Source organism: Chiloscyllium punctatum, chromosome 18 (assembly GCF_047496795.1).
Source record: "Chiloscyllium punctatum isolate Juve2018m chromosome 18, sChiPun1.3, whole genome shotgun sequence".
In the NCBI taxonomy this organism is placed as follows: Eukaryota; Metazoa; Chordata; class Chondrichthyes; order Orectolobiformes; family Hemiscylliidae; genus Chiloscyllium; species Chiloscyllium punctatum.
Window position 1 is genome coordinate 50,121,465 of NC_092756.1, and position 27,072 is coordinate 50,148,536.

A 27,072-nucleotide genomic window follows, 5' to 3' on the forward strand; every position below is an offset into this window, starting at 1 on the left:
TCTTTGCAGCATTGTCTGGGAAGTGATGGTGCACTCAGGCTCCAGTATGTTTGAAAGAGTAGTTTGGAATTGCCCTGTTGTTAGTTGTGTGATTACGTTATGGCTCATGCCCCCTGACTGTCTCACATTTAGCATTCAAGCTCGCTGTGTCTGAAAATGCATTTGGTTTTCCCGTTTTGTTTGTGTTCCGTGTTAAATGCTTTCTGTTTTGCGATTCGCTCAATACATTACGAATTAACAGGGTTTCTGAAGTAACTTCCAGCTGCAAAAATCCTCAACTGAGAATCTGGGAAATTTTCACGGAGTATGGTCAGTCGGAGCAAAAGTAAGGAAGTCGTTCGTTTCTGCAGTGTTTCACAATGCTACCTTTCCCGTGAGCAGTCGAACAGACGAAAAGATTTTGCCACAGACTGCGACGGTAAGCTCCGCAAAAACGTAATTCTTTAAAGCAGGTGTAAGCGACACAACGTTATTGGGGTACACCGCGTGGAAACAGATACTTCGGTGTATCTCGTCCATGCTCACCACATAGCCAAAATTAAACAAGTCCCATTAAACAACGAGCTAACGGAAACAGAAAGGTGAAAGGTCGAATGGCTTCAACTTTCAGTGCTGGATGCCACTGAGCTGCAGCGGGGACGACCGAGGCTTGTTTCTGTAGTGTAGTGGTCATCACGTTCGCCTTACACGCGAAAGGTCCCCAGTTCGAAACTGGGCAGAAACTGCTTTGCTCTTCAACTGCAGCCTTTGACATCGACAAGAACGGAGCTTTCTTGCTTGCTTTCCCATGTGCAAACCTGCCTTCGAGTTTGCTCGAATAAATCGTCGCTCGTAGTGCAATGCAATGCCGCTCCGTTTAATTACTGTGCAAAAGCATTGTAAAGTTTTTCTCCAACCTGGTTCTGATCATATGCCATTCTGTTTGAGAGTGTAGTTACCCCCTTCTGATCCTTCCACGAAAAGCATTACCGCATTCGCATTCCTTGCGCAGGCGGCCCGGTTCAAAGACAGGGAAGAAGCTGATGTGCTGGTGTCACAGTGCACCACGGATTCCTCAACTAGTCTGTCTGTCCAATGTATCCCAAAGTCGTCTCTGAAAGACCTCATTTGGAAGGTGTCTGTCGTTATTCAACGTGTGAGAATTGGCACCAGAGGTCCTGAATCATGTTTTGGAGCAGTTCGCACGTTAGTGGCTCATTCAATCAGCAACAGCAATGAAAGAAATTCCACTCTCAGAGGAACCTCTGGACCTGTGCTTTCATAGCGTCGCTAGTATTAAGGTGCGCCCCGAGATCTAAGCCAGGTTGGAACGGAAACGGAGGAATCGACAGAGAGGCTACAGAATGACATCGCATCCATTTGGTTTTCATTAAATCACTGACGAGCAGGAAAATGTAAACGGGGAGGGCGAGTGGGGAAGTGAGGCAGTTGCAGCTCTGGAGAAAGTCCTTCGTTGTGATTCACTCAGCAACCAGAGACGTGACGGTGACTCAGGCGTGAGAGCTCTTCACATCGTGAACAAAAAGCAATCAAGGGCAGTTAGCACCTCTTCCGGAGTGGGGGTGGGGTGAGGTAATTACCTTTTGACTTCTGTTACTATGTTCGGAAACTGCCTTTTGGATTGAGGGGAAGAGAAACTGCATTTCTAAAAAGCACCATGGAACTTGTTAAACTTTATTGAGTCGCTTATTCTCATCGATTCCCACACAGGTTTCCAACTCAGTTGGTATCCATGAGGCTCATGTCCAGGTGCAATCTGCAGCAAATTGCACGGTTAGGTAAAACGCAAGGAAAGTGGCCTCTCGAACCGGCCCCGAGGTCAGACCTTCCTCACAATGTAATCTGTCCTTCTCGGATTGTAATGCTACCTCCGGTTTTAGGGTGGAACATTCTTTGGGAACCTTATTCTGCAAAACAGACACAGTGACTGAAACTATGCTGCACGGTATGATTTGGGACACGGCCTGCTCAGCTTTGTGCATTTCCCCTGTAGTCCGGTGTGTTTCATGTTCCGTGTAAACGTGAAAGTTGTCCTGTTTCGAGCAATGGGTGAAATCATTGAGCAAAGCAAGAATCGAAATTGCAGTAATGTCAAGTAGCTCATGGTAATTTGACCCAATCATAATCGATCATATATTCTCACGCACTCACAGATACATCTGTAGCTGAATCGAAGTCTGAGAAGATAGACTCAGTTTACCAGTGATTTTTGTCTGGATTGATGGGCTATCGTTAACTGCTGAGAAATTGATATTGTAGACGGGCACATCCCAGCAGCTGTGCGAGTCGGAGAGGGATCATGGAACCCTTTTCACGTGAGTTTACATCTGTTGTTATGCAGGAACACAATTGGAAGTGCAAGAAAATAGAGTCGTGGGCGTGTTGGTAGTGTGGCCGAGCGGTCTAAGGCGCTGGATTAAGGCTCCAGTCTCGACAGAGGCGTGGGTTCGAATCCCACCGCTGCCATTTCTGCGGAGCAGCTAGTTTAAATGCTGTTTCGATCCCCTGCGGCATTTCTGTTTAAAACAGAAGCAAAATGAGTTTGCTTCCCGGGGAATTGATTGTGGTGTTGGTAAGTGCCGAATTTTCCAAAGTGTCTGTGCTGTCATGCTCGTGTTCGCCTCCCGCGCGGAAAATCGCCAGCGGCTCTACTCTTGCTTTCTGTTCCAGGCAAGTTGAGCTTTTACTGGAACCGAATGGAGACTGCTATTTCATCGTTGTTGCGAAACAGAGTCCTACGGTGACTCGACTCGTCGTTATTTGGTTTTCTGGCCAATGAGAAAATCGTTCCAATGTATTTCGATGTCATATGTTATTGAATTTCTCCCACTTCCTTCATTTCAGTCCTGGAGTCATCGGAAGGGAAAGGTAATCTAATCGAGACTGTGATTGGTGAAATTCACTTTTTATGGCCCATTCTTATTATGTTCTTTTTTTGTCTCTTTGCAGCATTGTCTGGGAAGTGATGGTGCACTCAGGCTCCAGTATGTTTGAAAGAGTAGTTTGGAATTGCCCTGTTGTTAGTTGTGTGATTACGTTATGGCTCATGCCCCCTGACTGTCTCACATTTAGCATTCAAGCTCGCTGTGTCTGAAAATGCATTTGGTTTTCCCGTTTTGTTTGTGTTCCGTGTTAAATGCTTTCTGTTTTGCGATTCGCTCAATACATTACGAATTAACAGGGTTTCTGAAGTAACTTCCAGCTGCAAAAATCCTCAACTGAGAATCTGGGAAATTTTCACGGAGTATGGTCAGTCGGAGCAAAAGTAAGGAAGTCGTTCGTTTCTGCAGTGTTTCACAATGCTACCTTTCCCGTGAGCAGTCGAACAGACGAAAAGATTTTGCCACAGACTGCGACGGTAAGCTCCGCAAAAACGTAATTCTTTAAAGCAGGTGTAAGCGACACAACGTTATTGGGGTACACCGCGTGGAAACAGATACTTCGGTGTATCTCGTCCATGCTCACCACATAGCCAAAATTAAACAAGTCCCATTAAACAACGAGCTAACGGAAACAGAAAGGTGAAAGGTCGAATGGCTTCAACTTTCAGTGCTGGATGCCACTGAGCTGCAGCGGGGACGACCGAGGCTTGTTTCTGTAGTGTAGTGGTCATCACGTTCGCCTTACACGCGAAAGGTCCCCAGTTCGAAACTGGGCAGAAACTGCTTTGCTCTTCAACTGCAGCCTTTGACATCGACAAGAACGGAGCTTTCTTGCTTGCTTTCCAATGTGCAAACCTGCCTTCGAGTTTGCTCGAATAAATCGTCGCTCGTAGTGCAATGCAATGCCGCTCCGTTTAATTACTGTGCAAAAGCATTGTAAAGTTTTTCTCCAACCTGGTTCTGATCATATGCCATTCTGTTTGAGAGAGTAGTTACCCCCTTCTGATCCTTCCACGAAAAGCATTACCGCATTCGCATTCCTTGCGCAGGCGGCCCGGTTCAAAGACAGGGAAGAAGCTGATGTGCTGGTGTCACAGTGCACCACGGATTCCTCAACTAGTCTGTCTGTCCAATGTATCCCAAAGTCGTCTCTGAAAGACCTCATTTGGAAGGTGTCTGTCGTTATTCAACGTGTGAGAATTGGCACCAGAGGTCCTGAATCATGTTTTGGAGCAGTTCGCACGTTAGTGGCTCATTCAATCAGCAACAGCAATGAAAGAAATTCCACTCTCAGAGGAACCTCTGGACCTGTGCTTTCATAGCGTCGCTAGTATTAAGGTGCGCCCCGAGATCTAAGCCAGGTTGGAACGGAAACGGAGGAATCGACAGAGAGGCTACAGAATGACATCGCATCCATTTGGTTTTCATTAAATCACTGACGAGCAGGAAAATGTAAACGGGGAGGGCGAGTGGGGAAGTGAGGCAGTTGCAGCTCTGGAGAAAGTCCTTCGTTGTGATTCACTCAGCAACCAGAGACGTGACGGTGACTCAGGCGTGAGAGCTCTTCACATCGTGAACAAAAAGCAATCAAGGGCAGTTAGCACCTCTTCCGGAGTGGGGGTGGGGTGAGGTAATTACCTTTTGACTTCTGTTACTATGTTCGGAAACTGCCTTTTGGATTGAGGTGAAGAGAAACTGCATTTCTAAAAAGCACCATGGAACTTGTTAAACTTTATTGAGTCGCTTATTCTCATCGATTCCCACACAGGTTTCCAACTCAGTTGGTATCCATGAGGCTCATGTCCAGGTGCAATCTGCAGCAAATTGCACGGTTAGGTAAAACGCAAGGAAAGTGGCCTCTCGAACCGGCCCCGAGGTCAGACCTTCCTCACAATGTAATCTGTCCTTCTCGGATTGTAATGCTACCTCCGGTTTTAGGGTGGAACATTCTTTGGGAACCTTATTCTGCAAAACAGACACAGTGACTGAAACTATGCTGCACGGTATGATTTGGGACACGGCCTGCTCAGCTTTGTGCATTTCCCCTGTAGTCCGGTGTGTTTCATGTTCCGTGTAAACGTGAAAGTTGTCCTGTTTCGAGCAATGGGTGAAATCATTGAGCAAAGCAAGAATCGAAATTGCAGTAATGTCAAGTAGCTCATGGTAATTTGACCCAATCATAATCGATCATATATTCTCACGCACTCACAGATACATCTGTAGCTGAATCGAAGTCTGAGAAGATAGACTCAGTTTACCAGTGATTTTTGTCTGGATTGATGGGCTATCGTTAACTGCTGAGAAATTGATATTGTAGACGGGCACATCCCAGCAGCTGTGCGAGTCGGAGAGGGATCATGGAACCCTTTTCACGTGAGTTTACATCTGTTGTTATGCAGGAACACAATTGGAAGTGCAAGAAAATAGAGTCGTGGGCGTGTTGGTAGTGTGGCCGAGCGGTCTAAGGCGCTGGATTAAGGCTCCAGTCTCGACAGAGGCGTGGGTTCGAATCCCACCGCTGCCATTTCTGCGGAGCAGCTAGTTTAAATGCTGTTTCGATCCCCTGCGGCATTTCTGTTTAAAACAGAAGCAAAATGAGTTTGCTTCCCGGGGAATTGATTGTGGTGTTGGTAAGTGCCGAATTTTCCAAAGTGTCTGTGCTGTCATGCTCGTGTTCGCCTCCCGCGCGGAAAATCGCCAGCGGCTCTACTCTTGCTTTCTGTTCCAGGCAAGTTGAGCTTTTACTGGAACCGAATGGAGACTGCTATTTCATCGTTGTTGCGAAACAGAGTCCTACGGTGACTCGACTCGTCGTTATTTGGTTTTCTGGCCAATGAGAAAATCGTTCCAATGTATTTCGATGTCATATGTTATTGAATTTCTCCCACTTCCTTCATTTCAGTCCTGGAGTCATCGGAAGGGAAAGGTAATCTAATCGAGACTGTGATTGGTGAAATTCACTTTTTATGGCCCATTCTTATTATGTTCTTTTTTTGTCTCTTTGCAGCATTGTCTGGGAAGTGATGGTGCACTCAGGCTCCAGTATGTTTGAAAGAGTAGTTTGGAATTGCCCTGTTGTTAGTTGTGTGATTACGTTATGGCTCATGCCCCCTGACTGTCTCACATTTAGCATTCAAGCTCGCTGTGTCTGAAAATGCATTTGGTTTTCCCGTTTTGTTTGTGTTCCGTGTTAAATGCTTTCTGTTTTGCGATTCGCTCAATACATTACGAATTAACAGGGTTTCTGAAGTAACTTCCAGCTGCAAAAATCCTCAACTGAGAATCTGGGAAATTTTCACGGAGTATGGTCAGTCGGAGCAAAAGTAAGGAAGTCGTTCGTTTCTGCAGTGTTTCACAATGCTACCTTTCCCGTGAGCAGTCGAACAGACGAAAAGATTTTGCCACAGACTGCGACGGTAAGCTCCGCAAAAACGTAATTCTTTAAAGCAGGTGTAAGCGACACAACGTTATTGGGGTACACCGCGTGGAAACAGATACTTCGGTGTATCTCGTCCATGCTCACCACATAGCCAAAATTAAACAAGTCCCATTAAACAACGAGCTAACGGAAACAGAAAGGTGAAAGGTCGAATGGCTTCAACTTTCAGTGCTGGATGCCACTGAGCTGCAGCGGGGACGACCGAGGCTTGTTTCTGTAGTGTAGTGGTCATCACGTTCGCCTTACACGCGAAAGGTCCCCAGTTCGAAACTGGGCAGAAACTGCTTTGCTCTTCAACTGCAGCCTTTGACATCGACAAGAACGGAGCTTTCTTGCTTGCTTTCCCATGTGCAAACCTGCCTTCGAGTTTGCTCGAATAAATCGTCGCTCGTAGTGCAATGCAATGCCGCTCCGTTTAATTACTGTGCAAAAGCATTGTAAAGTTTTTCTCCAACCTGGTTCTGATCATATGCCATTCTGTTTGAGAGTGTAGTTACCCCCTTCTGATCCTTCCACGAAAAGCATTACCGCATTCGCATTCCTTGCGCAGGCGGCCCGGTTCAAAGACAGGGAAGAAGCTGATGTGCTGGTGTCACAGTGCACCACGGATTCCTCAACTAGTCTGTCTGTCCAATGTATCCCAAAGTCGTCTCTGAAAGACCTCATTTGGAAGGTGTCTGTCGTTATTCAACGTGTGAGAATTGGCACCAGAGGTCCTGAATCATGTTTTGGAGCAGTTCGCACGTTAGTGGCTCATTCAATCAGCAACAGCAATGAAAGAAATTCCACTCTCAGAGGAACCTCTGGACCTGTGCTTTCATAGCGTCGCTAGTATTAAGGTGCGCCCCGAGATCTAAGCCAGGTTGGAACGGAAACGGAGGAATCGACAGAGAGGCTACAGAATGACATCGCATCCATTTGGTTTTCATTAAATCACTGACGAGCAGGAAAATGTAAACGGGGAGGGCGAGTGGGGAAGTGAGGCAGTTGCAGCTCTGGAGAAAGTCCTTCGTTGTGATTCACTCAGCAACCAGAGACGTGACGGTGACTCAGGCGTGAGAGCTCTTCACATCGTGAACAAAAAGCAATCAAGGGCAGTTAGCACCTCTTCCGGAGTGGGGGTGGGGTGAGGTAATTACCTTTTGACTTCTGTTACTATGTTCGGAAACTGCCTTTTGGATTGAGGGGAAGAGAAACTGCATTTCTAAAAAGCACCATGGAACTTGTTAAACTTTATTGAGTCGCTTATTCTCATCGATTCCCACACAGGTTTCCAACTCAGTTGGTATCCATGAGGCTCATGTCCAGGTGCAATCTGCAGCAAATTGCACGGTTAGGTAAAACGCAAGGAAAGTGGCCTCTCGAACCGGCCCCGAGGTCAGACCTTCCTCACAATGTAATCTGTCCTTCTCGGATTGTAATGCTACCTCCGGTTTTAGGGTGGAACATTCTTTGGGAACCTTATTCTGCAAAACAGACACAGTGACTGAAACTATGCTGCACGGTATGATTTGGGACACGGCCTGCTCAGCTTTGTGCATTTCCCCTGTAGTCCGGTGTGTTTCATGTTCCGTGTAAACGTGAAAGTTGTCCTGTTTCGAGCAATGGGTGAAATCATTGAGCAAAGCAAGAATCGAAATTGCAGTAATGTCAAGTAGCTCATGGTAATTTGACCCAATCATAATCGATCATATATTCTCACGCACTCACAGATACATCTGTAGCTGAATCGAAGTCTGAGAAGATAGACTCAGTTTACCAGTGATTTTTGTCTGGATTGATGGGCTATCGTTAACTGCTGAGAAATTGATATTGTAGACGGGCACATCCCAGCAGCTGTGCGAGTCGGAGAGGGATCATGGAACCCTTTTCACGTGAGTTTACATCTGTTGTTATGCAGGAACACAATTGGAAGTGCAAGAAAATAGAGTCGTGGGCGTGTTGGTAGTGTGGCCGAGCGGTCTAAGGCGCTGGATTAAGGCTCCAGTCTCGACAGAGGCGTGGGTTCGAATCCCACCGCTGCCATTTCTGCGGAGCAGCTAGTTTAAATGCTGTTTCGATCCCCTGCGGCATTTCTGTTTAAAACAGAAGCAAAATGAGTTTGCTTCCCGGGGAATTGATTGTGGTGTTGGTAAGTGCCGAATTTTCCAAAGTGTCTGTGCTGTCATGCTCGTGTTCGCCTCCCGCGCGGAAAATCGCCAGCGGCTCTACTCTTGCTTTCTGTTCCAGGCAAGTTGAGCTTTTACTGGAACCGAATGGAGACTGCTATTTCATCGTTGTTGCGAAACAGAGTCCTACGGTGACTCGACTCGTCGTTATTTGGTTTTCTGGCCAATGAGAAAATCGTTCCAATGTATTTCGATGTCATATGTTATTGAATTTCTCCCACTTCCTTCATTTCAGTCCTGGAGTCATCGGAAGGGAAAGGTAATCTAATCGAGACTGTGATTGGTGAAATTCACTTTTTATGGCCCATTCTTATTATGTTCTTTTTTTGTCTCTTTGCAGCATTGTCTGGGAAGTGATGGTGCACTCAGGCTCCAGTATGTTTGAAAGAGTAGTTTGGAATTGCCCTGTTGTTAGTTGTGTGATTACGTTATGGCTCATGCCCCCTGACTGTCTCACATTTAGCATTCAAGCTCGCTGTGTCTGAAAATGCATTTGGTTTTCCCGTTTTGTTTGTGTTCCGTGTTAAATGCTTTCTGTTTTGCGATTCGCTCAATACATTACGAATTAACAGGGTTTCTGAAGTAACTTCCAGCTGCAAAAATCCTCAACTGAGAATCTGGGAAATTTTCACGGAGTATGGTCAGTCGGAGCAAAAGTAAGGAAGTCGTTCGTTTCTGCAGTGTTTCACAATGCTACCTTTCCCGTGAGCAGTCGAACAGACGAAAAGATTTTGCCACAGACTGCGACGGTAAGCTCCGCAAAAACGTAATTCTTTAAAGCAGGTGTAAGCGACACAACGTTATTGGGGTACACCGCGTGGAAACAGATACTTCGGTGTATCTCGTCCATGCTCACCACATAGCCAAAATTAAACAAGTCCCATTAAACAACGAGCTAACGGAAACAGAAAGGTGAAAGGTCGAATGGCTTCAACTTTCAGTGCTGGATGCCACTGAGCTGCAGCGGGGACGACCGAGGCTTGTTTCTGTAGTGTAGTGGTCATCACGTTCGCCTTACACGCGAAAGGTCCCCAGTTCGAAACTGGGCAGAAACTGCTTTGCTCTTCAACTGCAGCCTTTGACATCGACAAGAACGGAGCTTTCTTGCTTGCTTTCCCATGTGCAAACCTGCCTTCGAGTTTGCTCGAATAAATCGTCGCTCGTAGTGCAATGCAATGCCGCTCCGTTTAATTACTGTGCAAAAGCATTGTAAAGTTTTTCTCCAACCTGGTTCTGATCATATGCCATTCTGTTTGAGAGTGTAGTTACCCCCTTCTGATCCTTCCACGAAAAGCATTACCGCATTCGCATTCCTTGCGCAGGCGGCCCGGTTCAAAGACAGGGAAGAAGCTGATGTGCTGGTGTCACAGTGCACCACGGATTCCTCAACTAGTCTGTCTGTCCAATGTATCCCAAAGTCGTCTCTGAAAGACCTCATTTGGAAGGTGTCTGTCGTTATTCAACGTGTGAGAATTGGCACCAGAGGTCCTGAATCATGTTTTGGAGCAGTTCGCACGTTAGTGGCTCATTCAATCAGCAACAGCAATGAAAGAAATTCCACTCTCAGAGGAACCTCTGGACCTGTGCTTTCATAGCGTCGCTAGTATTAAGGTGCGCCCCGAGATCTAAGCCAGGTTGGAACGGAAACGGAGGAATCGACAGAGAGGCTACAGAATGACATCGCATCCATTTGGTTTTCATTAAATCACTGACGAGCAGGAAAATGTAAACGGGGAGGGCGAGTGGGGAAGTGAGGCAGTTGCAGCTCTGGAGAAAGTCCTTCGTTGTGATTCACTCAGCAACCAGAGACGTGACGGTGACTCAGGCGTGAGAGCTCTTCACATCGTGAACAAAAAGCAATCAAGGGCAGTTAGCACCTCTTCCGGAGTGGGGGTGGGGTGAGGTAATTACCTTTTGACTTCTGTTACTATGTTCGGAAACTGCCTTTTGGATTGAGGGGAAGAGAAACTGCATTTCTAAAAAGCACCATGGAACTTGTTAAACTTTATTGAGTCGCTTATTCTCATCGATTCCCACACAGGTTTCCAACTCAGTTGGTATCCATGAGGCTCATGTCCAGGTGCAATCTGCAGCAAATTGCACGGTTAGGTAAAACGCAAGGAAAGTGGCCTCTCGAACCGGCCCCGAGGTCAGACCTTCCTCACAATGTAATCTGTCCTTCTCGGATTGTAATGCTACCTCCGGTTTTAGGGTGGAACATTCTTTGGGAACCTTATTCTGCAAAACAGACACAGTGACTGAAACTATGCTGCACGGTATGATTTGGGACACGGCCTGCTCAGCTTTGTGCATTTCCCCTGTAGTCCGGTGTGTTTCATGTTCCGTGTAAACGTGAAAGTTGTCCTGTTTCGAGCAATGGGTGAAATCATTGAGCAAAGCAAGAATCGAAATTGCAGTAATGTCAAGTAGCTCATGGTAATTTGACCCAATCATAATCGATCATATATTCTCACGCACTCACAGATACATCTGTAGCTGAATCGAAGTCTGAGAAGATAGACTCAGTTTACCAGTGATTTTTGTCTGGATTGATGGGCTATCGTTAACTGCTGAGAAATTGATATTGTAGACGGGCACATCCCAGCAGCTGTGCGAGTCGGAGAGGGATCATGGAACCCTTTTCACGTGAGTTTACATCTGTTGTTATGCAGGAACACAATTGGAAGTGCAAGAAAATAGAGTCGTGGGCGTGTTGGTAGTGTGGCCGAGCGGTCTAAGGCGCTGGATTAAGGCTCCAGTCTCGACAGAGGCGTGGGTTCGAATCCCACCGCTGCCATTTCTGCGGAGCAGCTAGTTTAAATGCTGTTTCGATCCCCTGCGGCATTTCTGTTTAAAACAGAAGCAAAATGAGTTTGCTTCCCGGGGAATTGATTGTGGTGTTGGTAAGTGCCGAATTTTCCAAAGTGTCTGTGCTGTCATGCTCGTGTTCGCCTCCCGCGCGGAAAATCGCCAGCGGCTCTACTCTTGCTTTCTGTTCCAGGCAAGTTGAGCTTTTACTGGAACCGAATGGAGACTGCTATTTCATCGTTGTTGCGAAACAGAGTCCTACGGTGACTCGACTCGTCGTTATTTGGTTTTCTGGCCAATGAGAAAATCGTTCCAATGTATTTCGATGTCATATGTTATTGAATTTCTCCCACTTCCTTCATTTCAGTCCTGGAGTCATCGGAAGGGAAAGGTAATCTAATCGAGACTGTGATTGGTGAAATTCACTTTTTATGGCCCATTCTTATTATGTTCTTTTTTTGTCTCTTTGCAGCATTGTCTGGGAAGTGATGGTGCACTCAGGCTCCAGTATGTTTGAAAGAGTAGTTTGGAATTGCCCTGTTGTTAGTTGTGTGATTACGTTATGGCTCATGCCCCCTGACTGTCTCACATTTAGCATTCAAGCTCGCTGTGTCTGAAAATGCATTTGGTTTTCCCGTTTTGTTTGTGTTCCGTGTTAAATGCTTTCTGTTTTGCGATTCGCTCAATACATTACGAATTAACAGGGTTTCTGAAGTAACTTCCAGCTGCAAAAATCCTCAACTGAGAATCTGGGAAATTTTCACGGAGTATGGTCAGTCGGAGCAAAAGTAAGGAAGTCGTTCGTTTCTGCAGTGTTTCACAATGCTACCTTTCCCGTGAGCAGTCGAACAGACGAAAAGATTTTGCCACAGACTGCGACGGTAAGCTCCGCAAAAACGTAATTCTTTAAAGCAGGTGTAAGCGACACAACGTTATTGGGGTACACCGCGTGGAAACAGATACTTCGGTGTATCTCGTCCATGCTCACCACATAGCCAAAATTAAACAAGTCCCATTAAACAACGAGCTAACGGAAACAGAAAGGTGAAAGGTCGAATGGCTTCAACTTTCAGTGCTGGATGCCACTGAGCTGCAGCGGGGACGACCGAGGCTTGTTTCTGTAGTGTAGTGGTCATCACGTTCGCCTTACACGCGAAAGGTCCCCAGTTCGAAACTGGGCAGAAACTGCTTTGCTCTTCAACTGCAGCCTTTGACATCGACAAGAACGGAGCTTTCTTGCTTGCTTTCCCATGTGCAAACCTGCCTTCGAGTTTGCTCGAATAAATCGTCGCTCGTAGTGCAATGCAATGCCGCTCCGTTTAATTACTGTGCAAAAGCATTGTAAAGTTTTTCTCCAACCTGGTTCTGATCATATGCCATTCTGTTTGAGAGTGTAGTTACCCCCTTCTGATCCTTCCACGAAAAGCATTACCGCATTCGCATTCCTTGCGCAGGCGGCCCGGTTCAAAGACAGGGAAGAAGCTGATGTGCTGGTGTCACAGTGCACCACGGATTCCTCAACTAGTCTGTCTGTCCAATGTATCCCAAAGTCGTCTCTGAAAGACCTCATTTGGAAGGTGTCTGTCGTTATTCAACGTGTGAGAATTGGCACCAGAGGTCCTGAATCATGTTTTGGAGCAGTTCGCACGTTAGTGGCTCATTCAATCAGCAACAGCAATGAAAGAAATTCCACTCTCAGAGGAACCTCTGGACCTGTGCTTTCATAGCGTCGCTAGTATTAAGGTGCGCCCCGAGATCTAAGCCAGGTTGGAACGGAAACGGAGGAATCGACAGAGAGGCTACAGAATGACATCGCATCCATTTGGTTTTCATTAAATCACTGACGAGCAGGAAAATGTAAACGGGGAGGGCGAGTGGGGAAGTGAGGCAGTTGCAGCTCTGGAGAAAGTCCTTCGTTGTGATTCACTCAGCAACCAGAGACGTGACGGTGACTCAGGCGTGAGAGCTCTTCACATCGTGAACAAAAAGCAATCAAGGGCAGTTAGCACCTCTTCCGGAGTGGGGGTGGGGTGAGGTAATTACCTTTTGACTTCTGTTACTATGTTCGGAAACTGCCTTTTGGATTGAGGTGAAGAGAAACTGCATTTCTAAAAAGCACCATGGAACTTGTTAAACTTTATTGAGTCGCTTATTCTCATCGATTCCCACACAGGTTTCCAACTCAGTTGGTATCCATGAGGCTCATGTCCAGGTGCAATCTGCAGCAAATTGCACGGTTAGGTAAAACGCAAGGAAAGTGGCCTCTCGAACCGGCCCCGAGGTCAGACCTTCCTCACAATGTAATCTGTCCTTCTCGGATTGTAATGCTACCTCCGGTTTTAGGGTGGAACATTCTTTGGGAACCTTATTCTGCAAAACAGACACAGTGACTGAAACTATGCTGCACGGTATGATTTGGGACACGGCCTGCTCAGCTTTGTGCATTTCCCCTGTAGTCCGGTGTGTTTCATGTTCCGTGTAAACGTGAAAGTTGTCCTGTTTCGAGCAATGGGTGAAATCATTGAGCAAAGCAAGAATCGAAATTGCAGTAATGTCAAGTAGCTCATGGTAATTTGACCCAATCATAATCGATCATATATTCTCACGCACTCACAGATACATCTGTAGCTGAATCGAAGTCTGAGAAGATAGACTCAGTTTACCAGTGATTTTTGTCTGGATTGATGGGCTATCGTTAACTGCTGAGAAATTGATATTGTAGACGGGCACATCCCAGCAGCTGTGCGAGTCGGAGAGGGATCATGGAACCCTTTTCACGTGAGTTTACATCTGTTGTTATGCAGGAACACAATTGGAAGTGCAAGAAAATAGAGTCGTGGGCGTGTTGGTAGTGTGGCCGAGCGGTCTAAGGCGCTGGATTAAGGCTCCAGTCTCGACAGAGGCGTGGGTTCGAATCCCACCGCTGCCATTTCTGCGGAGCAGCTAGTTTAAATGCTGTTTCGATCCCCTGCGGCATTTCTGTTTAAAACAGAAGCAAAATGAGTTTGCTTCCCGGGGAATTGATTGTGGTGTTGGTAAGTGCCGAATTTTCCAAAGTGTCTGTGCTGTCATGCTCGTGTTCGCCTCCCGCGCGGAAAATCGCCAGCGGCTCTACTCTTGCTTTCTGTTCCAGGCAAGTTGAGCTTTTACTGGAACCGAATGGAGACTGCTATTTCATCGTTGTTGCGAAACAGAGTCCTACGGTGACTCGACTCGTCGTTATTTGGTTTTCTGGCCAATGAGAAAATCGTTCCAATGTATTTCGATGTCATATGTTATTGAATTTCTCCCACTTCCTTCATTTCAGTCCTGGAGTCATCGGAAGGGAAAGGTAATCTAATCGAGACTGTGATTGGTGAAATTCACTTTTTATGGCCCATTCTTATTATGTTCTTTTTTTGTCTCTTTGCAGCATTGTCTGGGAAGTGATGGTGCACTCAGGCTCCAGTATGTTTGAAAGAGTAGTTTGGAATTGCCCTGTTGTTAGTTGTGTGATTACGTTATGGCTCATGCCCCCTGACTGTCTCACATTTAGCATTCAAGCTCGCTGTGTCTGAAAATGCATTTGGTTTTCCCGTTTTGTTTGTGTTCCGTGTTAAATGCTTTCTGTTTTGCGATTCGCTCAATACATTACGAATTAACAGGGTTTCTGAGGTAACTTCCAGCTGCAAAAATCCTCAACTGAGAATCTGGGAAATTTTCACGGAGTATGGTCAGTCGGAGCAAAAGTAAGGAAGTCGTTCGTTTCTGCAGTGTTTCACAATGCTACCTTTCCCGTGAGCAGTCGAACAGACGAAAAGATTTTGCCACAGACTGCGACGGTAAGCTCCGCAAAAACGTAATTCTTTAAAGCAGGTGTAAGCGACACAACGTTATTGGGGTACACCGCGTGGAAACAGATACTTCGGTGTATCTCGTCCATGCTCACCACATAGCCAAAATTAAACAAGTCCCATTAAACAACGAGCTAACGGAAACAGAAAGGTGAAAGGTCGAATGGCTTCAACTTTCAGTGCTGGATGCCACTGAGCTGCAGCGGGGACGACCGAGGCTTGTTTCTGTAGTGTAGTGGTCATCACGTTCGCCTTACACGCGAAAGGTCCCCAGTTCGAAACTGGGCAGAAACTGCTTTGCTCTTCAACTGCAGCCTTTGACATCGACAAGAACGGAGCTTTCTTGCTTGCTTTCCAATGTGCAAACCTGCCTTCGAGTTTGCTCGAATAAATCGTCGCTCGTAGTGCAATGCAATGCCGCTCCGTTTAATTACTGTGCAAAAGCATTGTAAAGTTTTTCTCCAACCTGGTTCTGATCATATGCCATTCTGTTTGAGAGTGTAGTTACCCCCTTCTGATCCTTCCACGAAAAGCATTACCGCATTCGCATTCCTTGCGCAGGCGGCCCGGTTCAAAGACAGGGAAGAAGCTGATGTGCTGGTGTCACAGTGCACCACGGATTCCTCAACTAGTCTGTCTGTCCAATGTATCCCAAAGTCGTCTCTGAAAGACCTCATTTGGAAGGTGTCTGTCGTTATTCAACGTGTGAGAATTGGCACCAGAGGTCCTGAATCATGTTTTGGAGCAGTTCGCACGTTAGTGGCTCATTCAATCAGCAACAGCAATGAAAGAAATTCCACTCTCAGAGGAACCTCTGGACCTGTGCTTTCATAGCGTCGCTAGTATTAAGGTGCGCCCCGAGATCTAAGCCAGGTTGGAACGGAAACGGAGGAATCGACAGAGAGGCTACAGAATGACATCGCATCCATTTGGTTTTCATTAAATCACTGACGAGCAGGAAAATGTAAACGGGGAGGGCGAGTGGGGAAGTGAGGCAGTTGCAGCTCTGGAGAAAGTCCTTCGTTGTGATTCACTCAGCAACCAGAGACGTGACGGTGACTCAGGCGTGAGAGCTCTTCACATCGTGAACAAAAAGCAATCAAGGGCAGTTAGCACCTCTTCCGGAGTGGGGGTGGGGTGAGGTAATTACCTTTTGACTTCTGTTACTATGTTCGGAAACTGCCTTTTGGATTGAGGTGAAGAGAAACTGCATTTCTAAAAAGCACCATGGAACTTGTTAAACTTTATTGAGTCGCTTATTCTCATCGATTCCCACACAGGTTTCCAACTCAGTTGGTATCCATGAGGCTCATGTCCAGGTGCAATCTGCAGCAAATTGCACGGTTAGGTAAAAGGCAAGGAAAGTGGCATCTCGAACCGGCCCCGAGGTCAGACCTTCCTCACAATGTAATCTGTCCTTCTCGGATTGTAATGCTACCTCCGGTTTTAGGGTGGAACATTCTTTGGGAACCTTATTCTGCAAAACAGACACAGTGACTGAAACTATGCTGCACGGTATGATTTGGGACACGGCCTGCTCAGCTTTGTGCATTTCCCCTGTAGTCCGGTGTGTTTCATGTTCCGTGTAAACGTGAAAGTTGTCCTGTTTCGAGCAATGGGTGAAATCATTGAGCAAAGCAAGAATCGAAATTGCAGTAATGTCAAGTAGCTCATGGTAATTTGACCCAATCATAATCGATCATATATTCTCACGCACTCACAGATACATCTGTAGCTGAATCGAAGTCTGAGAAGATAGACTCAGTTTACCAGTGATTTTTGTCTGGATTGATGGGCTATCGTTAACTGCTGAGAAATTGATATTGTAGACGGGCACATCCCAGCAGCTGTGCGAGTCGGAGAGGGATCATGGAACCCTTTTCACGTGAGTTTACATCTGTTGTTATGCAGGAACACAATTGGAAGTGCAAGAAAATAGAGTCGTGGGCGTGTTGGTAGTGTGGCCGAGCGGTCTAAGGCGCTTGATTAAGGCTCCAGTCTCGACAGAGGCGTGGGTTCGAATCCCACCGCTGCCATTTCTGCGGAGCAGCTAGTTTAAATGCTGTTTCGATCCCCTGCGGCATTTCTGTTTAAAACAGAAGCAAAATGAGTTTGCTTCCCGGGGAATTGATTGTGGTGTTGGTAAGTGCCGAATTTTCCAAAGTGTCTGTGCTGTCATGCTCGTGTTCGCCTCCCGCGCGGAAAATCGCCAGCGGCTCTACTCTTGCTTTCTGTTCCAGGCAAGTTGAGCTTTTACTGGAACCGAATGGAGACTGCTATTTCATCGTTGTTGCGAAACAGAGTCCTACGGTGACTCGACTCGTCGTTATTTGGTTTTCTGGCCAATGAGAAAATCGTTCCAATGTATTTCGATGTCATATGTTATTGAATTTCTCCCACTTCCTTCATTTCAGTCCTGGAGTCATCGGAAGGGAAAGGTAATCTAATCGAGACTGTGATTGGTGAAATTCACTTTTTATGGCCCATTCTTATTATGTTCTTTTTTTGTCTCTTTGCAGCATTGTCTGGGAAGTGATGGTGCACTCAGGCTCCAGTATGTTTGAAAGAGTAGTTTGGAATTGCCCTGTTGTTAGTTGTGTGATTACGTTATGGCTCATGCCCCCTGACTGTCTCACATTTAGCATTCAAGCTCGCTGTGTCTGAAAATGCATTTGGTTTTCCCGTTTTGTTTGTGTTCCGTGTTAAATGCTTTCTGTTTTGCGATTCGCTCAATACATTACGAATTAACAGGGTTTCTGAAGTAACTTCCAGCTGCAAAAATCCTCAACTGAGAATCTGGGAAATTTTCACGGAGTATGGTCAGTCGGAGCAAAAGTAAGGAAGTCGTTCGTTTCTGCAGTGTTTCACAATGCTACCTTTCCCGTGAGCAGTCGAACAGACGAAAAGATTTTGCCACAGACTGCGACGGTAAGCTCCGCAAAAACGTAATTCTTTAAAGCAGGTGTAAGCGACACAACGTTATTGGGGTACACCGCGTGGAAACAGATACTTCGGTGTATCTCGTCCATGCTCACCACATAGCCAAAATTAAACAAGTCCCATTAAACAACGAGCTAACGGAAACAGAAAGGTGAAAGGTCGAATGGCTTCAACTTTCAGTGCTGGATGCCACTGAGCTGCAGCGGGGACGACCGAGGCTTGTTTCTGTAGTGTAGTGGTCATCACGTTCGCCTTACACGCGAAAGGTCCCCAGTTCGAAACTGGGCAGAAACTGCTTTGCTCTTCAACTGCAGCCTTTGACATCGACAAGAACGGAGCTTTCTTGCTTGCTTTCCAATGTGCAAACCTGCCTTCGAGTTTGCTCGAATAAATCGTCGCTCGTAGTGCAATGCCATGCCGCTCCGTTTAATTACTGTGCAAAAGCATTGTAAAGTTTTTCTCCAACCTGGTTCTGATCATATGCCATTCTGTTTGAGAGTGTAGTTACCCCCTTCTGATCCTTCCACGAAAAGCATTACCGCATTCGCATTCCTTGCGCAGGCGGCCCGGTTCAAAGACAGGGAAGAAGCTGATGTGCTGGTGTCACAGTGCACCACGGATTCCTCAACTAGTCTGTCTGTCAAATGTATCCCAAAGTCGTCTCTGAAAGACCTCATTTGGAAGGTGTCTGTCGTTATTCAACGTGTGAGAATTGGCACCAGAGGTCCTGAATCATGTTTTGGAGCAGTTCGCACGTTAGTGGCTCATTCAATCAGCAACAGCAATGAAAGAAATTCCACTCTCAGAGGAACCTCTGGACCTGTGCTTTCATAGCGTCGCTAGTATTAAGGTGCGCCCCGAGATCTAAGCCAGGTTGGAACGGAAACGGAGGAATCGACAGAGAGGCTACAGAATGACATCGCATCCATTTGGTTTTCATTAAATCACTGACGAGCAGGAAAATGTAAACGGGGAGGGCGAGTGGGGAAGTGAGGCAGTTGCAGCTCTGGAGAAAGTCCTTCGTTGTGATTCACTCAGCAACCAGAGACGTGACGGTGACTCAGGCGTGAGAGCTCTTCACATCGTGAACAAAAAGCAATCAAGGGCAGTTAGCACCTCTTCCGGAGTGGGGGTGGGGTGAGGTAATTACCTTTTGACTTCTGTTACTATGTTCGGAAACTGCCTTTTGGATTGAGGGGAAGAGAAACTGCATTTCTAAAAAGCACCATGGAACTTGTTAAACTTTATTGAGTCGCTTATTCTCATCGATTCCCACACAGGTTTCCAACTCAGTTGGTATCCATGAGGCTCATGTCCAGGTGCAATCTGCAGCAAATTGCACGGTTAGGTAAAAGGCAAGGAAAGTGGCCTCTCGAACCGGCCCCGAGGTCAGACCTTCCTCACAATGTAATCTGTCCTTCTCGGATTGTAATGCTACCTCCGGTTTTAGGGTGGAACATTCTTTGGGAACCTTATTCTGCAAAACAGACACAGTGACTGAAACTATGCTGCACGGTATGATTTGGGACACGGCCTGCTCAGCTTTGTGCATTTCCCCTGTAGTCCGGTGTGTTTCATGTTCCGTGCAAACGTGAAAGTTGTCCTGTTTCGAGCAATGGGTGAAATCATTGAGCAAAGCAAGAATCGAAATTGCAGTAATGTCAAGTAGCTCATGGTAATTTGACCCAATCATAATCGATCATATATTCTCACGCACTCACAGATACATCTGTAGCTGAATCGAAGTCTGAGAAGATAGACTCAGTTTACCAGTGATTTTTGTCTGGATTGATGGGCTATCGTTAACTGCTGAGAAATTGATATTGTAGACGGGCACATCCCAGCAGCTGTGCGAGTCGGAGAGGGATCATGGAACCCTTTTCACGTGAGTTTACATCTGTTGTTATGCAGGAACACAATTGGAAGTGCAAGAAAATAGAGTCGTGGGCGTGTTGGTAGTCTAAGGCGCTGGATTAAGGCTCCAGTCTCGACAGAGGCGTGGGTTCGAATCCCACCGCTGCCATTTCTGCGGAGCAGCTAGTTTAAATGCTGTTTCGATCCCCTGCGGCATTTCTGTTTAAAACAGAAGCAAAATGAGTTTGCTTCCCGGGGAATTGATTGTGGTGTTGGTAAGTGCCGAATTTTCCAAAGTGTCTGTGCTGTCATGCTCGTGTTCGCCTCCCGCGCGGAAAATCGCCAGCGGCTCTACTCTTGCTTTCTGTTCCAGGCAAGTTGAGCTTTTACTGGAACCGAATGGAGACTGCTATTTCATCGTTGTTGCGAAACAGAGTCCTACGGTGACTCGACTCGTCGTTATTTGGTTTTCTGGCCAATGAGAAAATCGTTCCAATGTATTTCGATGTCATATGTTATTGAATTTCTCCCACTTCCTTCATTTCAGTCCTGGAGTCATCGGAAGGGAAAGGTAATCTAATCGAGACTGTGATTGGTGAAATTCACTTTTTATGGCCCATTCTTATTATGTTCTTTTTTTGTCTCTTTGCAGCATTGTCTGGGAAGTGATGGTGCACTCAGGCTCCAGTATGTTTGAAAGAGTAGTTTGGAATTGCCCTGTTGTTAGTTGTGTGATTACGTTATGGCTCATGCCCCCTGACTGTCTCACATTTAGCATTCAAGCTCGCTGTGTCTGAAAATGCATTTGGTTTTCCCGTTTTGTTTGTGTTCCGTGTTAAATGCTTTCTGTTTTGCGATTCGCTCAATACATTACGAATTAACAGGGTTTCTGAGGTAACTTCCAGCTGCAAAAATCCTCAACTGAGAATCTGGGAAATTTTCACGGAGTATGGTCAGTCGGAGCAAAAGTAAGGAAGTCGTTCGTTTCTGCAGTGTTTCACAATGCTACCTTTCCCGTGAGCAGTCGAACAGACGAAAAGATTTTGCCACAGACTGCGACGGTAAGCTCCGCAAAAACGTAATTCTTTAAAGCAGGTGTAAGCGACACAACGTTATTGGGGTACACCGCGTGGAAACAGATACTTCGGTGTATCTCGTCCATGCTCACCACATAGCCAAAATTAAACAAGTCCCATTAAACAACGAGCTAACGGAAACAGAAAGGTGAAAGGTCGAATGGCTTCAACTTTCAGTGCTGGATGCCACTGAGCTGCAGCGGGGACGACCGAGGCTTGTTTCTGTAGTGTAGTGGTCATCACGTTCGCCTTACACGCGAAAGGTCCCCAGTTCGAAACTGGGCAGAAACTGCTTTGCTCTTCAACTGCAGCCTTTGACATCGACAAGAACGGAGCTTTCTTGCTTGCTTTCCCATGTGCAAACCTGCCTTTGAGTTTGCTCGAATAAATCGTCGCTCGTAGTGCAATGCAATGCCGCTCCGTTTAATTACTGTGCAAAAGCATTGTAAAGTTTTTCTCCAACCTGGTTCTGATCATATGCCATTCTGTTTGAGAGTGTAGTTACCCCCTTCTGATCCTTCCACGAAAAGCATTACCGCATTCGCATTCCTTGCGCAGGCGGCCCGGTTCAAAGACAGGGAAGAAGCTGATGTGCTGGTGTCACAGTGCACCACGGATTCCTCAACTAGTCTGTCTGTCCAATGTATCCCAAAGTCGTCTCTGAAAGACCTCATTTGGAAGGTGTCTGTCGTTATTCAACGTGTGAGAATTGGCACCAGAGGTCCTGAATCATGTTTTGGAGCAGTTCGCACGTTAGTGGCTCATTCAATCAGCAACAGCAATGAAAGAAATTCCACTCTCAGAGGAACCTCTGGACCTGTGCTTTCATAGCGTCGCTAGTATTAAGGTGCGCCCCGAGATCTAAGCCAGGTTGGAACGGAAACGGAGGAATCGACAGAGAGGCTACAGAATGACATCGCATCCATTTGGTTTTCATTAAATCACTGACGAGCAGGAAAATGTAAACGGGGAGGGCGAGTGGGGAAGTGAGGCAGTTGCAGCTCTGGAGAAAGTCCTTCGTTGTGATTCACTCAGCAACCAGAGACGTGACGGTGACTCAGGCGTGAGAGCTCTTCACATCGTGAACAAAAAGCAATCAAGGGCAGTTAGCACCTCTTCCGGAGTGGGGGTGGGGTGAGGTAATTACCTTTTGACTTCTGTTACTATGTTCGGAAACTGCCTTTTGGATTGAGGGGAAGAGAAACTGCATTTCTAAAAAGCACCATGGAACTTGTTAAACTTTATTGAGTCGCTTATTCTCATCGATTCCCACACAGGTTTCCAACTCAGTTGGTATCCATGAGGCTCATGTCCAGGTGCAATCTGCAGCAAATTGCACGGTTAGGTAAAAGGCAAGGAAAGTGGCCTCTCGAACCGGCCCCGAGGTCAGACCTTCCTCACAATGTAATCTGTCCTTCTCGGATTGTAATGCTACCTCCGGTTTTAGGGTGGAACATTCTTTGGGAACCTTATTCTGCAAAACAGACACAGTGACTGAAACTATGCTGCACGGTATGATTTGGGACACGGCCTGCTCAGCTTTGTGCATTTCCCCTGTAGTCCGGTGTGTTTCATGTTCCGTGTAAACGTGAAAGTTGTCCTGTTTCGAGCAATGGGTGAAATCATTGAGCAAAGCAAGAATCGAAATTGCAGTAATGTCAAGTAGCTCATGGTAATTTGACCCAATCATAATCGATCATATATTCTCACGCACTCACAGATACATCTGTAGCTGAATCGAAGTCTGAGAAGATAGACTCAGTTTACCAGTGATTTTTGTCTGGATTGATGGGCTATCGTTAACTGCTGAGAAATTGATATTGTAGACGGGCACATCCCAGCAGCTGTGCGAGTCGGAGAGGGATCATGGAACCCTTTTCACGTGAGTTTACATCTGTTGTTATGCAGGAACACAATTGGAAGTGCAAGAAAATAGAGTCGTGGGCGTGTTGGTAGTGTGGCCGAGCGGTCTAAGGCGCTGGATTAAGGCTCCAGTCTCGACAGAGGCGTGGGTTCGAATCCCACCGCTGCCATTTCTGCGGAGCAGCTAGTTTAAATGCTGTTTCGATCCCCTGCGGCATTTCTGTTTAAAACAGAAGCAAAATGAGTTTGCTTCCCGGGGAATTGATTGTGGTGTTGGTAAGTGCCGAATTTTCCAAAGTGTCTGTGCTGTCATGCTCGTGTTCGCCTCCCGCGCGGAAAATCGCCAGCGGCTCTACTCTTGCTTTCTGTTCCAGGCAAGTTGAGCTTTTACTGGAACCGAATGGAGACTGCTATTTCATCGTTGTTGCGAAACAGAGTCCTACGGTGACTCGACTCGTCGTTATTTGGTTTTCTGGCCAATGAGAAAATCGTTCCAATGTATTTCGATGTCATATGTTATTGAATTTCTCCCACTTCCTTCATTTCAGTCCTGGAGTCATCGGAAGGGAAAGGTAATCTAATCGAGACTGTGATTGGTGAAATTCACTTTTTATGGCCCATTCTTATTATGTTCTTTTTTTGTCTCTTTGCAGCATTGTCTGGGAAGTGATGGTGCACTCAGGCTCCAGTATGTTTGAAAGAGTAGTTTGGAATTGCCCTGTTGTTAGTTGTGTGATTACGTTATGGCTCATGCCCCCTGACTGTCTCACATTTAGCATTCAAGCTCGCTGTGTCTGAAAATGCATTTGGTTTTCCCGTTTTGTTTGTGTTCCGTGTTAAATGCTTTCTGTTTTGCGATTCGCTCAATACATTACGAATTAACAGGGTTTCTGAGGTAACTTCCAGCTGCAAAAATCCTCAACTGAGAATCTGGGAAATTTTCACGGAGTATGGTCAGTCGGAGCAAAAGTAAGGAAGTCGTTCGTTTCTGCAGTGTTTCACAATGCTACCTTTCCCGTGAGCAGTCGAACAGACGAAAAGATTTTGCCACAGACTGCGACGGTAAGCTCCGCAAAAACGTAATTCTTTAAAGCAGGTGTAAGCGACACAACGTTATTGGGGTACACCGCGTGGAAACAGATACTTCGGTGTATCTCGTCCATGCTCACCACATAGCCAAAATTAAACAAGTCCCATTAAACAACGAGCTAACGGAAACAGAAAGGTGAAAGGTCGAATGGCTTCAACTTTCAGTGCTGGATGCCACTGAGCTGCAGCGGGGACGACCGAGGCTTGTTTCTGTAGTGTAGTGGTCATCACGTTCGCCTTACACGCGAAAGGTCCCCAGTTCGAAACTGGGCAGAAACTGCTTTGCTCTTCAACTGCAGCCTTTGACATCGACAAGAACGGAGCTTTCTTGCTTGCTTTCCCATGTGCAAACCTGCCTTTGAGTTTGCTCGAATAAATCGTCGCTCGTAGTGCAATGCAATGCCGCTCCGTTTAATTACTGTGCAAAAGCATTGTAAAGTTTTTCTCCAACCTGGTTCTGATCATATGCCATTCTGTTTGAGAGTGTAGTTACCCCCTTCTGATCCTTCCACGAAAAGCATTACCGCATTCGCATTCCTTGCGCAGGCGGCCCGGTTCAAAGACAGGGAAGAAGCTGATGTGCTGGTGTCACAGTGCACCACGGATTCCTCAACTAGTCTGTCTGTCCAATGTATCCCAAAGTCGTCTCTGAAAGACCTCATTTGGAAGGTGTCTGTCGTTATTCAACGTGTGAGAATTGGCACCAGAGGTCCTGAATCATGTTTTGGAGCAGTTCGCACGTTAGTGGCTCATTCAATCAGCAACAGCAATGAAAGAAATTCCACTCTCAGAGGAACCTCTGGACCTGTGCTTTCATAGCGTCGCTAGTATTAAGGTGCGCCCCGAGATCTAAGCCAGGTTGGAACGGAAACGGAGGAATCGACAGAGAGGCTACAGAATGACATCGCATCCATTTGGTTTTCATTAAATCACTGACGAGCAGGAAAATGTAAACGGGGAGGGCGAGTGGGGAAGTGAGGCAGTTGCAGCTCTGGAGAAAGTCCTTCGTTGTGATTCACTCAGCAACCAGAGACGTGACGGTGACTCAGGCGTGAGAGCTCTTCACATCGTGAACAAAAAGCAATCAAGGGCAGTTAGCACCTCTTCCGGAGTGGGGGTGGGGTGAGGTAATTACCTTTTGACTTCTGTTACTATGTTCGGAAACTGCCTTTTGGATTGAGGGGAAGAGAAACTGCATTTCTAAAAAGCACCATGGAACTTGTTAAACTTTATTGAGTCGCTTATTCTCATCGATTCCCACACAGGTTTCCAACTCAGTTGGTATCCATGAGGCTCATGTCCAGGTGCAATCTGCAGCAAATTGCACGGTTAGGTAAAAGGCAAGGAAAGTGGCCTCTCGAACCGGCCCCGAGGTCAGACCTTCCTCACAATGTAATCTGTCCTTCTCGGATTGTAATGCTACCTCCGGTTTTAGGGTGGAACATTCTTTGGGAACCTTATTCTGCAAAACAGACACAGTGACTGAAACTATGCTGCACGGTATGATTTGGGACACGGCCTGCTCAGCTTTGTGCATTTCCCCTGTAGTCCGGTGTGTTTCATGTTCCGTGTAAACGTGAAAGTTGTCCTGTTTCGAGCAATGGGTGAAATCATTGAGCAAAGCAAGAATCGAAATTGCAGTAATGTCAAGTAGCTCATGGTAATTTGACCCAATCATAATCGATCATATATTCTCACGCACTCACAGATACATCTGTAGCTGAATCGAAGTCTGAGAAGATAGACTCAGTTTACCAGTGATTTTTGTCTGGATTGATGGGCTATCGTTAACTGCTGAGAAATTGATATTGTAGACGGGCACATCCCAGCAGCTGTGCGAGTCGGAGAGGGATCATGGAACCCTTTTCACGTGAGTTTACATCTGTTGTTATGCAGGAACACAATTGGAAGTGCAAGAAAATAGAGTCGTGGGCGTGTTGGTAGTCTAAGGCGCTGGATTAAGGCTCCAGTCTCGACAGAGGCGTGGGTTCGAATCCCACCGCTGCCATTTCTGCGGAGCAGCTAGTTTAAATGCTGTTTCGATCCCCTGCGGCATTTCTGTTTAAAACAGAAGCAAAATGAGTTTGCTTCCCGGGGAATTGATTGTGGTGTTGGTAAGTGCCGAATTTTCCAAAGTGTCTGTGCTGTCATGCTCGTGTTCGCCTCCCGCGCGGAAAATCGCCAGCGGCTCTACTCTTGCTTTCTGTTCCAGGCAAGTTGAGCTTTTACTGGAACCGAATGGAGACTGCTATTTCATCGTTGTTGCGAAACAGAGTCCTACGGTGACTCGACTCGTCGTTATTTGGTTTTCTGGCCAATGAGAAAATCGTTCCAATGTATTTCGATGTCATATGTTATTGAATTTCTCCCACTTCCTTCATTTCAGTCCTGGAGTCATCGGAAGGGAAAGGTAATCTAATCGAGACTGTGATTGGTGAAATTCACTTTTTATGGCCCATTCTTATTATGTTCTTTTTTTGTCTCTTTGCAGCATTGTCTGGGAAGTGATGGTGCACTCAGGCTCCAGTATGTTTGAAAGAGTAGTTTGGAATTGCCCTGTTGTTAGTTGTGTGATTACGTTATGGCTCATGCCCCCTGACTGTCTCACATTTAGCATTCAAGCTCGCTGTGTCTGAAAATGCATTTGGTTTTCCCGTTTTGTTTGTGTTCCGTGTTAAATGCTTTCTGTTTTGCGATTCGCTCAATACATTACGAATTAACAGGGTTTCTGAGGTAACTTCCAGCTGCAAAAATCCTCAACTGAGAATCTGGGAAATTTTCACGGAGTATGGTCAGTCGGAGCAAAAGTAAGGAAGTCGTTCGTTTCTGCAGTGTTTCACAATGCTACCTTTCCCGTGAGCAGTCGAACAGACGAAAAGATTTTGCCACAGACTGCGACGGTAAGCTCCGCAAAAACGTAATTCTTTAAAGCAGGTGTAAGCGACACAACGTTATTGGGGTACACCGCGTGGAAACAGATACTTCGGTGTATCTCGTCCATGCTCACCACATAGCCAAAATTAAACAAGTCCCATTAAACAACGAGCTAACGGAAACAGAAAGGTGAAAGGTCGAATGGCTTCAACTTTCAGTGCTGGATGCCACTGAGCTGCAGCGGGG

The 27,072-nt window shown here is 46.3% G+C and overlaps 15 non-coding genes across 15 annotated transcripts; all 15 read left to right on the forward strand.

The window, feature by feature from the left end:
• The first annotated feature begins 651 nt into the window (after nt 1-651).
• Nucleotides 652-724, forward strand: trnav-uac (transfer RNA valine (anticodon UAC)). The gene has a single exon. It is a non-coding gene; the product is annotated as a tRNA-Val (tRNA).
• Nucleotides 725-2,384: 1,660 nt separating this feature from the next.
• Nucleotides 2,385-2,466, forward strand: trnal-aag (transfer RNA leucine (anticodon AAG)). The gene has a single exon. It is a non-coding gene; the product is annotated as a tRNA-Leu (tRNA).
• Nucleotides 2,467-3,591: 1,125 nt separating this feature from the next.
• trnav-uac (transfer RNA valine (anticodon UAC)) lies at nt 3,592-3,664 on the forward strand. Its single transcript has one exon. It is a non-coding gene; the product is annotated as a tRNA-Val (tRNA).
• Nucleotides 3,665-5,324: 1,660 nt separating this feature from the next.
• trnal-aag (transfer RNA leucine (anticodon AAG)) lies at nt 5,325-5,406 on the forward strand. Its single transcript has one exon. It is a non-coding gene; the product is annotated as a tRNA-Leu (tRNA).
• A 1,125-nt stretch (nt 5,407-6,531) lies between these two features.
• On the forward strand, nt 6,532-6,604 carry trnav-uac (transfer RNA valine (anticodon UAC)). The gene has a single exon. It is a non-coding gene; the product is annotated as a tRNA-Val (tRNA).
• A 1,660-nt stretch (nt 6,605-8,264) lies between these two features.
• On the forward strand, nt 8,265-8,346 carry trnal-aag (transfer RNA leucine (anticodon AAG)). The gene has a single exon. It is a non-coding gene; the product is annotated as a tRNA-Leu (tRNA).
• Nucleotides 8,347-9,471: 1,125 nt separating this feature from the next.
• trnav-uac (transfer RNA valine (anticodon UAC)) lies at nt 9,472-9,544 on the forward strand. The gene has a single exon. It is a non-coding gene; the product is annotated as a tRNA-Val (tRNA).
• Nucleotides 9,545-11,204: 1,660 nt separating this feature from the next.
• On the forward strand, nt 11,205-11,286 carry trnal-aag (transfer RNA leucine (anticodon AAG)). The gene has a single exon. It is a non-coding gene; the product is annotated as a tRNA-Leu (tRNA).
• A 1,125-nt stretch (nt 11,287-12,411) lies between these two features.
• On the forward strand, nt 12,412-12,484 carry trnav-uac (transfer RNA valine (anticodon UAC)). Its single transcript has one exon. It is a non-coding gene; the product is annotated as a tRNA-Val (tRNA).
• A 1,660-nt stretch (nt 12,485-14,144) lies between these two features.
• trnal-aag (transfer RNA leucine (anticodon AAG)) lies at nt 14,145-14,226 on the forward strand. Its single transcript has one exon. It is a non-coding gene; the product is annotated as a tRNA-Leu (tRNA).
• Nucleotides 14,227-15,351: 1,125 nt separating this feature from the next.
• On the forward strand, nt 15,352-15,424 carry trnav-uac (transfer RNA valine (anticodon UAC)). Its single transcript has one exon. It is a non-coding gene; the product is annotated as a tRNA-Val (tRNA).
• Nucleotides 15,425-18,291: 2,867 nt separating this feature from the next.
• trnav-uac (transfer RNA valine (anticodon UAC)) lies at nt 18,292-18,364 on the forward strand. The gene has a single exon. It is a non-coding gene; the product is annotated as a tRNA-Val (tRNA).
• Nucleotides 18,365-21,218: 2,854 nt separating this feature from the next.
• Nucleotides 21,219-21,291, forward strand: trnav-uac (transfer RNA valine (anticodon UAC)). Its single transcript has one exon. It is a non-coding gene; the product is annotated as a tRNA-Val (tRNA).
• A 1,660-nt stretch (nt 21,292-22,951) lies between these two features.
• Nucleotides 22,952-23,033, forward strand: trnal-aag (transfer RNA leucine (anticodon AAG)). The gene has a single exon. It is a non-coding gene; the product is annotated as a tRNA-Leu (tRNA).
• Nucleotides 23,034-24,158: 1,125 nt separating this feature from the next.
• Nucleotides 24,159-24,231, forward strand: trnav-uac (transfer RNA valine (anticodon UAC)). Its single transcript has one exon. It is a non-coding gene; the product is annotated as a tRNA-Val (tRNA).
• The last annotated feature ends 2,841 nt before the right edge of the window (nt 24,232-27,072 follow it).